The sequence below is a fragment of the Mobula birostris genome, chromosome 8 (genome assembly GCF_030028105.1).
Source record: "Mobula birostris isolate sMobBir1 chromosome 8, sMobBir1.hap1, whole genome shotgun sequence".
In the NCBI taxonomy this organism is placed as follows: Eukaryota; Metazoa; Chordata; class Chondrichthyes; order Myliobatiformes; family Myliobatidae; genus Mobula; species Mobula birostris.
Window position 1 is genome coordinate 76,974,265 of NC_092377.1, and position 9,361 is coordinate 76,983,625.

Sequence of the window (9,361 nt, forward strand, 5' to 3'; positions counted from 1 at the left end):
GATTAGGCGACCAAAACTGCACACAATACTCCAGGTGTGGTCTCACCAAGGCCTTGTACAACTGCAGTAGTACCTCCCTGCTCCTGTACTCGAATCCTCTTGCTATGAATCCCATGCGATCTTTAAATGCTTGCCTTTGCATATCCACCGTCAACCCTTTAAGTATCATTTGCCAGTCTACCTTAGCTAATTCACGTCTCATACCTTCAAAGTTACCCTTCTTTAAGTTCAGAACCTTTGTTTCTGAATTAACTATATCACCCTCCATCTTAACGAAGAATTCCACCATATTATGGTCACTCTTACCCAAAGGGCCTCTCACGACAAGATTGCTAATTAACCCTTCCTCATTGCTCAATACCCAGTCTAGAATGGCCTGCTCTCTAGTTGGTTCTGCGACATGTTGGTTCAGAAAACCATCCCGCATACACTCCAAGAAATCTTCTTCCTCAGCACCCTTACCAATTTGGGTCACCCAATCTATATGTAGAAAGAAGTCACCCATTATAACTGCTGTTCCTTTATTGCACACGTTTCTAATTTCCTGTTTAATGCCATCCCCAGCCTCACTACTACTGTTAGGTGCCCTGTACCCAACTCCCACCAGTGTTTTCTGCCCCTTATTGTTATCGATTCCACATCCTCCCGGCTAATGTCCTTCCTTTCTATTGTGTTAATCTCCTCTGTAACCAGCAATGCTACCCCACCTCCTTTTCTTTCATGTCTATCCCTCCTGAATATTGAATATCCCTGAAAGTTGAGCTCCCATCCTTGGTCACCCTGGAGCCATGTCTCTGTGATCCCAACTATATCATTTGTTCAGAATACTCCTTGCATTAAAACAGACACATCTCAAACCATCGGTCTGAGCGTATCCCTTCTCTATCACCTGCCTATCCTTCCCCTGACACTGTCTCTGAGTTTTCTCTATTTGTGAGACAACCGCCCCTTCCTCGGTCTCTTCAGTTTGGTTCCCACTGCCCAGAAATTCTAATTTAAACTCTCCCCAATAGCCTTAGCAAACCTCACTGCCAGGATACTGGTCCCCCTCAGATTCAAATGCAACCTGTCCTTTTTGTACAGGTCACGCCTGTTCCAAAAGAGGTCTCAATGATCCAGAAATCTGAATCCCTGCCCCCTGCTCCAATCCCTCAGCTTCCACCTCACTCTATTCCTATACTCACCATCGCATGGCACAGGCAGTAATCCTGAGATTACTACCTTTGAGGTCATGCTTCTCAGCTTCTTTCCTAACTCCCTGTAGTCTGTTTTCAGGACCTCCTTCACTTTCCTACCTATGTCTTTGGTATCAATAAGTACCACGACCTCTGGCTGTTCTCCCTCCCATTGCAGGATATCGTGGACGCGATCTGAAACATCCTGGACCCTGGCACCTGGGAGGCAAACTACCATCTGTGTTTCTTTCCTGCGTCCACAGAATCACCTGTCTGACTGCCTAACTATAGAGTCCACTAATACTGCTGCCTTGTTCCTTTGCCTACCCTTCTGAGCCATAGGGCCAGATGCCGTGCCAGAGGCGCAGCCACTGTTGCTTCCCCCAGGTAGGCCGTCCCCCCAACAGTACTCAAACAGGAGTACTTATTTTGTGTGTATTACCTTACACTTCAGAACACCTAACTCCCCTGTCTCACCCTGAAGCCTACTACCTTTACAAATTCTTTTTTGCTCTTCACCCTACAGGTCCCCCCTCTTCTATTTCCTTTCCAAGTCCACTTGGATATCACCCTAGTCACTGAGGCTGGAGCCACTACGATTCACCTTTCTCCCAATTTTGTTCCAAATTACATTTATATTCTTACATAGTAAATACAAAACATTCTTTAATTTAGATAAAAATAAGGTTGTTAAGAATTTAATGCAATTCTCAATTAATTTGTATATTCTGACAAAGAGCTCCAGACTTCCATGCTGTGGGTCGATGTTCTTGCTTTGCACTGCTGACGCATTATTCTCCTTCTCCCCCCTCGCCTGATCCACTGGCGCTTCACCTTGCCAGGTCACCATTCACTTCGGTTTTGCTTTGCCTTGGCATGCCAACAACCTCTCACTTGCAAACCCCCTTTCCCTTTCCTTGTTAGTCGCCCCTTTGCCCAGTGCATTCCTGCTGCTGGTTCACCCTACACGATCCGCATGACCTTCCCGGTTGTGGTCCAACTTGAGCTTCACCCTGCCGTGTCCACATCCAGTTTGCCAGATGGCATGTTCCTCCTGTTGCCCTCTGCCCTTATGCCCCTATTCTCCTGTTCACATTTCACATTGCCCAGTGAGCTGACCTGCTAAGTTTTTGATATGTAAAATACTCCACGTTTTTATAGCCATCAAAATGGGTCAGAGCACTCTGCCTTTTGCACCTATTTATGCGATGACTGCCACTGCCATTCATGCCATGCCATTAGATCCAGAGATGCTTTAAGCTATTATCCCTCTACATCCAAGTGGCACGATGCCCAGTGGAGTAACCAAGCCAATGCCTTCACTCAGAAGGTTGTGAATTTATAACAATGATCAGGTGCATATTGAGTAGGAAAACATTCTACGATAATTAAGTGCCTATTTGATAAAAAGTCAACTGAGACACTACATTTTTCTGTAATCCATCTCACCTGCCTCCAAACCTTTTCCAGTCCTGCATTTGCCTTACTCCTTGCTCAAGTCTTCAGAAAGCTCATATCCCAATTTACAAATCCAGCAACCTAAATCAGAATTAGGTTCAAGAACACTTCTGTCCAGTGTTCCAGTATCGTATTTACCAAGTGTCTTACATTGCAACCTATTATTAATATATCTCTAAGTTTTAAATACGTATTTAAAATACTAACCAGAGTTGCCCAATTTGTACAAACTGCTGGCGACAGGACAGTACTAAATCTGCACTAGTTATGGAGACTGGGATACCAACAGTAAATGGGGCTGCAGTAGTGTAATAGACAGTGTGACACATTTGGAAATCATTGCTGTGGAAGCTGAATCGTTGAACATATTCAGAGCTGAGATAGATTTTAATCTGTAGGTCATTCAAGGCTTTGGGGCATGTGCAGGAAATGGACGGGTGGAAATTTGGATCAGCCATAAACTTATTGAATGGCAGACCATACCCATCGGGGGTAGGGGTGGGGCGATTGGTGTTGAACAGCCAATTCATTCCTATTTCTTATGGTTTTGCTCCTGCCAGGGCATTCCAGAACTTTAATATCCGCAGGGCAAAAATGTTTTTCCTTGCATTAACTTTGGATCTTTTACTGATTGCTATCATTCCATGTCCCAAAGTACCGCACCCCTCTGTCAATGGGAACAGTTTCGATCAACTCTGTCTACACCCTTTATGATTGTAAGTATTCATGTCAGGGCTCCTCACAATCTCCTCTGTTCCTAAGAGAACCCCACATTCTCTGCTCCATCTACATAAATGTCCCCCATTCCTGGAATTATTTTAATAAATCTAAATTTATTTCAGTAAATCTCTGATGCACCCTCTTTAAAACCTGTTCATTTTTCCCACAACGTGGTGCCTGGAACTGAACACAGTACCCCATTTATGAGCAAACTCGGGTTCATTATATCATCCTTACTTTCGTACTCTTAAGTCCAGGACCCTTTCTACCTGTTCCAGCACCTTCAACGATCTATGCACGTATTTCCCCAGATCTCACTGTTCTTGTACAGGTTTACAACTGTGCCCTCTGGTTTCTATTACTGCACTGTTCCTTAAATCTGCTGCTCCCAACTGCTGATCTACCCCTGACTTTCGAAGTTCTCCAATCCAGATGAAAGGTCTTGGCCCAACACATCGACTGTTTATTTCCCTCTATAGACCGACTGAGTTCCTCCAGCATTTAGTGTGTGCTTCTCAGGATTTCCAGCATCTACAGAATCTCTTGTGTCTCTAAGTTCTCTGACCCTCTACACTGTATCAGCACTGCACACCCCAGGACACCTACCATAAGATGTTAAGTTTGAAGTTGAGCCAACTGCAATTCAAGCTCACCACAGGAATATTTCCCCAAACTATTCTTTATTCATATTTGCTAATAAATAAAAAGTACATTCAAATGTTGCCTCTCACATACTTTTTGTAAGCAGTGTTCACAGATTTTTTCCAATAGTTTCAGCCACTTGGTGCACAATAGCAGGAGTGGTCTTATCTGTGGCCTTTTATCAGAGAATTGGGCAGCAGGTACACTAAGCTTCAGTGCTCTGCATACCATGTGGTCCTGGACCTTGGAGTGCACCCGTGTGCATTGCATACCGCTCCACACAATGGAAGAACAGACAGTTTCAGCTCCTTCTCTGATCTAGAACCTTCCTTGGTAGCTGATGTTTTACTCAGTGGCTGACCATGGTGCAGCCCATGTATCACTGTTGATTCAACAAAGTGCAATGCATCTCATTGCCTCTTGGCAAACACACATCGCACACTCCAACTCGTCACATCCCCACTACTGCCACCCAGGACAGCATGTGATGACACCAAGAATGCAGCACAGCTTGGAGGATCTGACAGGCTAGAACCCTCTTCTTACCAGGCAAAACTCTACCACATTAGTTGCAACACTAATTATTGGCAAATCTATTTTGATTTCTATTCTGTGTGTGCTGCATGAGTTACTGACAAACATTAAACCTTAGGTGAGCACAAAGGAAGCAGGCATTGGCTGTAAATAATTAACATTTGATCTACTCAATGACACCCATGATAACACATCTATTTAAAAATATCTCCCACAGGGCATTGCTGCACATTATGCAAGAATGAAAATCTTTAATAAAATTAGAAATAAAACCCTCGCTAGCTTACATTTTATTGTCTTTACTTTAAACTTAGAGTTAATCTATTCGCAAAACATGTAGATTTTCAAACACTAAAGTTGATTTCTGTATCAATAATTGCCTGAGGAAGTAAATACAACTGACTAAAGTAATCACAATCCAAAAAAAAAATCAAGTTTTGGCCAATTGTTTCGTAACTATATCCAATCGGGGTGCTCGGAGTTAGCAACCATGAATAAGTTCTGACTCAGATCTCCATGGGCACAAGTGAGGAAGCTGTACACAGTGAAAGCTGGTGCAGTATTATTTGTTATGAAGAAAACATAGCTGAGGTCAGGGGTTGTTCAGGGCAGACTGTAGATATAAAGATGAGAAACTGTTCTTTCTACTATAGCATTTCACTACATTACATAACCTCATCTGCAAAGAAAAGGATTAGGAGCCGTACAGGAGAGAATAAGATCAGCCTGTTGAGTGGTGTTACAACACCAACCTGGCACTCAACATGAATAAGACCAAGGAATTGATTGTAGACTTCAAGAAGGGGCAGTTGAGGGAACACACATCAGTTCTCATCGAGGTGTCAGCAATGGAAAGGGTTTTCAAGTTTCCGGATATCAACATCTGGGAAGATCTATCCTGGGCTCAAACTACTGATGTAATTAAAAGGTACGCCAGTGGCTAAATTTCATTAGGAGCTTGAAGAGATTTGGTGTGTCAACAACAACTCTAGCAAGTTTCTGCAGATGTACCATGGAGAGCATTCTAACTGGCGACACAAGATCATAAAAAGCTGCAGAGGGTTGTAAACTTAGCTAGTTCCATCATGGGCAGTGGCCTCCCCACTGTCAAGAGCATCTTCAAAAGATGATGCCTCAGAAAGGTGGCATGCATCATTAGGAGCCACACCATCCAGGACATGACCTTTCTCATTGCTACCATCAGAGAAGAGATACAGGAGCCTGAAGACACACACTTTACTTTTCAGGACCAGCTTCTTTCCTTCTGGCTTCAGATTTCTGAATGAACATTGAATCCATGAATACTACCTCATTATTCTTGCTCTTTTTGCACTACTTGTTTAATGTATGTATATACACATATATATTTCATACTTTAATTTATAGTATATTTTAGGTATTGCACTGTACTGCAAACAACAAATTTCATGACCTATGTCAGTGATAATTTCCAGATAAGGGTTGTTTATTTACAGATTGAATTAGCACCAGATGAACCTTCATCTCCATGACAGAACCAAGGTCATCTCCACCTCAGATATCAAATTACAGAGGGCAAACAGTGCTTGCACACGTGCATATTCAGTCTCGAGTTGGCTCTGCTTCATTACATTGCGGTTTTCCAAATGTCTTGCTATCAATTGCTCAGTACAGTAAAACCCTGATAATCCAGTACCCACGGAGCTTTGGTGGTGCATGACTAGCAGATTTTAATGAAGATTACTCTAAATTAATATTCCATAACAACTTAATTTAATTTTATTCAGGAGTTGCACAGTCACATAATAACTTTCCTAGTTAACTCTGTAAGTTTAAGGGAGCACAGGAAGTGAGATCTCAATGAGTTTAAAGGGAATACAAAAAACAGGGCCTCAGTGAGCTTAAAGGAGACCAGGAAGCAGGGTCCTGCTGTTTAAATACAGCACAGAAAATAAGCACCCATCAATGTGTGGGTGAAGAGCAGCTGGAATGGGTGGAGGAGGGGAGAGAAACAAGGTGTTTGTTTATGGGGTGGGTAAAGGAGGAACTGGGTAGATCAGAGGATGAAGAAAGGGGACAGATGGGGAGTAGTTTTCCGGAAGTTAGAGAATTCAATGTTCATACAATCTGTTTGTGGATGATCCAGGTGGAATATAAGGTGCTGTCCATCTAGTTTGCATTCAGCCTCACCCTGGAAGCAGAAGAGGCCAACAACAGGCACATCAGGGGAGGAGAATTAAAATGGCTGGTGTCTGCGAGCTCCAGAAGGCCCTGGCAGATGAAGTATAAGTGCTGGCTTGTGCCTGGTCTTCCTGATGTAAAGATGGCCACATCAAGAACATTGGATTCAATAATATCTGCCTCATCTGGAAGAGATGTTTAGGGCCCAAGATATTGGTAAGGGAGGACAGGATTGTGCTGGGGGCAGCTTGCAAGTGTCTCTACTTCCGCACCAACATGGCAGGCTGCAACTTACTAACCCTTACTAACACACAGAGGAAACCCTTGCCGTCACCGTACAAACTCCTTTCAGACAGTGATGGGAATTGAAGCCTGAATTGCTGGCGGTATAAAGGTTTACACTGATGGCTACACTAAAGGAACACTAGCAGGCTACTTTGCAACACCTTTCCAATGAAGATGTCAGATTGTGAATTTCAGTGCAGATTGGAATGTGTAACAAAAAAGTAAAACACCCCATGGAGATGAAATCTTTTAAAAACATCTTGTTCCCAGAAAGTAACATATACGTTGTTTGTTTGTTTGTTTACTTAGAGATACATCGCAGAACAGACCCTTCGGCACCACCTAGCAATTTAACCCTAGCCTAATCACAGGGCAATTTACAATGGCTGATTAACCCACTAACCAATACATCTTTGGACTATGGGAGGAACCTGGAACACCCGGAGGAAACCCACACATACAAGTGAAGAACATACAAACTTTCTTATGGAGGACGCTGGAATTGAACTCTGACGCCCCGAGCTGTGCTAACCACTATGCTACCACTGCGTCTAATTCTGACCATTCTAAGTTAACAAAATATTGAATCTTGCAAATAAAGTAACTGCTGAAAGAAATCAGCAGTTTGAGCAGCACCGGAGTGAGGTGGGGATGGAATTGGTTTATTATTCTCCGGATGCTGGAAATCCAGGGCAACACACACAAACTGCTGGAGGAACTCAGCATGCCAGGCAGCATCTATGGAGATGAACAAACTGCCGATGTTGCGGGCAGAGACCTTTCTTCAGAACTGGAAAGGAATGGGGAAGATTAAAAAGGTGAGATGAGGGGAAGGATGGCCAGCTAGAAGGTGATAAGTGAGGCCAGGTGGGTGGGAAAATTAAAGCACTGGAGAAGGAGGAATCTGATGAGAGGAGAAGGGAAGGAAATGGAGACACGAGGAGGCGATAGGCAGGTGAGAAGAGCTAAGAGGCCAGGGTGGGGAGTAGAAGAAGAGGGGAGGGGAGGGAAATTTTCTTACTGTAAGGAGAAATTGATATTCATGCTATCAGGTTGGAGGTAACCCAGATGGAATGTAAGATGTTGCTCCTCTACCCTGAGGGTGGTCTCAGCATGGCATAAGTCGGAATGGGAATTTCCCCTTAGATGGATGGAGGTGCACGATGAAGTGGCCCCACAATTTACGATGGGTCTCACCAATGGAGAGGAGGCCGCATCATGAGCTTAGGTTTACACACATTCAACTACTGAGGAACAGCTTCTTCCCCTCTGCCATGCACACAAAATGCTGGAGGAACTCAGTCCTGATGAAGGGTCTTGATTTGAAACATCAACTGTTTACTCTTTACCATAGATGCTGCCTGCCTTGCTGAGTTTCTCCAGCTTTTTGTGTGTGTTGATTTCCATTTCCAGCATCAGCAGATTTTCTTTTATATATACACTTACTGTATTTCAGTATTGTTTCTATTATTAGGTATTGCATTGTACTGCTGCCGCAAAGTTAATAAATTTCAGGACATATGCTGATGATATTAAATCTGATTCTGTAGTTTATATTGGTCTCCTTCAGTTTCATTGTTTTCTTTCTTGTTGCTGACCAGCAGGTGCATGATATCAAAGTTGCTTGAATTTCCAGCATCTGCAGAATTCCTCGTGGGTGCATGATATGTTACTTTTTATGCAAGGAAGAAGTTGGAGTTTTGGGATCTGATGTTTCCATTGGTGTTTTTCTGTATAGGCGATCTGTTACTTTTCGAGTATGAGAGGGAGTTTGAGGATTTTTGATGCTATTGTCGCTGTTCTTTTCTGCGAGGGGGTGCGGGGGTTGGAATTTGTCAGGTTTGTTTCTATTTCTTTTCTGTATAGGAGGGTACTGATGTCTTTTCTTTCAACAACGCCCATGGTTTTTCTGTATTTCATGGCTATCTGGAGAAGTTGAATATCAGAGTTCTATTGCATGTGCATACTTTGACAATAAAATGAACTGTTGAACCTTTATTAACACATGTATTGAGATAAAAATGAAAAGCTTCTCTTGCATGTTGAAAAAGGGTCTTGTGCTTTCCCAGTGCATTTGATGAATGAACTCTTCTTGGCCTTCCAGCCGGGTACAGGTATTGATTTTAATCGACATTTCAATGACAAACTCTGCCATCTTCATCAGTAATAAAGCCTGGGCATGTCTAGTCTGGTGGTATTTATACCCCCATCGTTCATTCCTCCTAATTAATGAGTCCTCATCCAGTCAGGTTTCCACTCTCCCACCTTGTTCACAATTGAATTCTAGTTTTACCTAGAGCAAGACCTTCAGCTTTGTTAAAATTCTTCTGTTCCAGTTTTATTTCAATGGTTTTCTTCACCAGGTGGTCCCAAAAGCCATTGGTGTA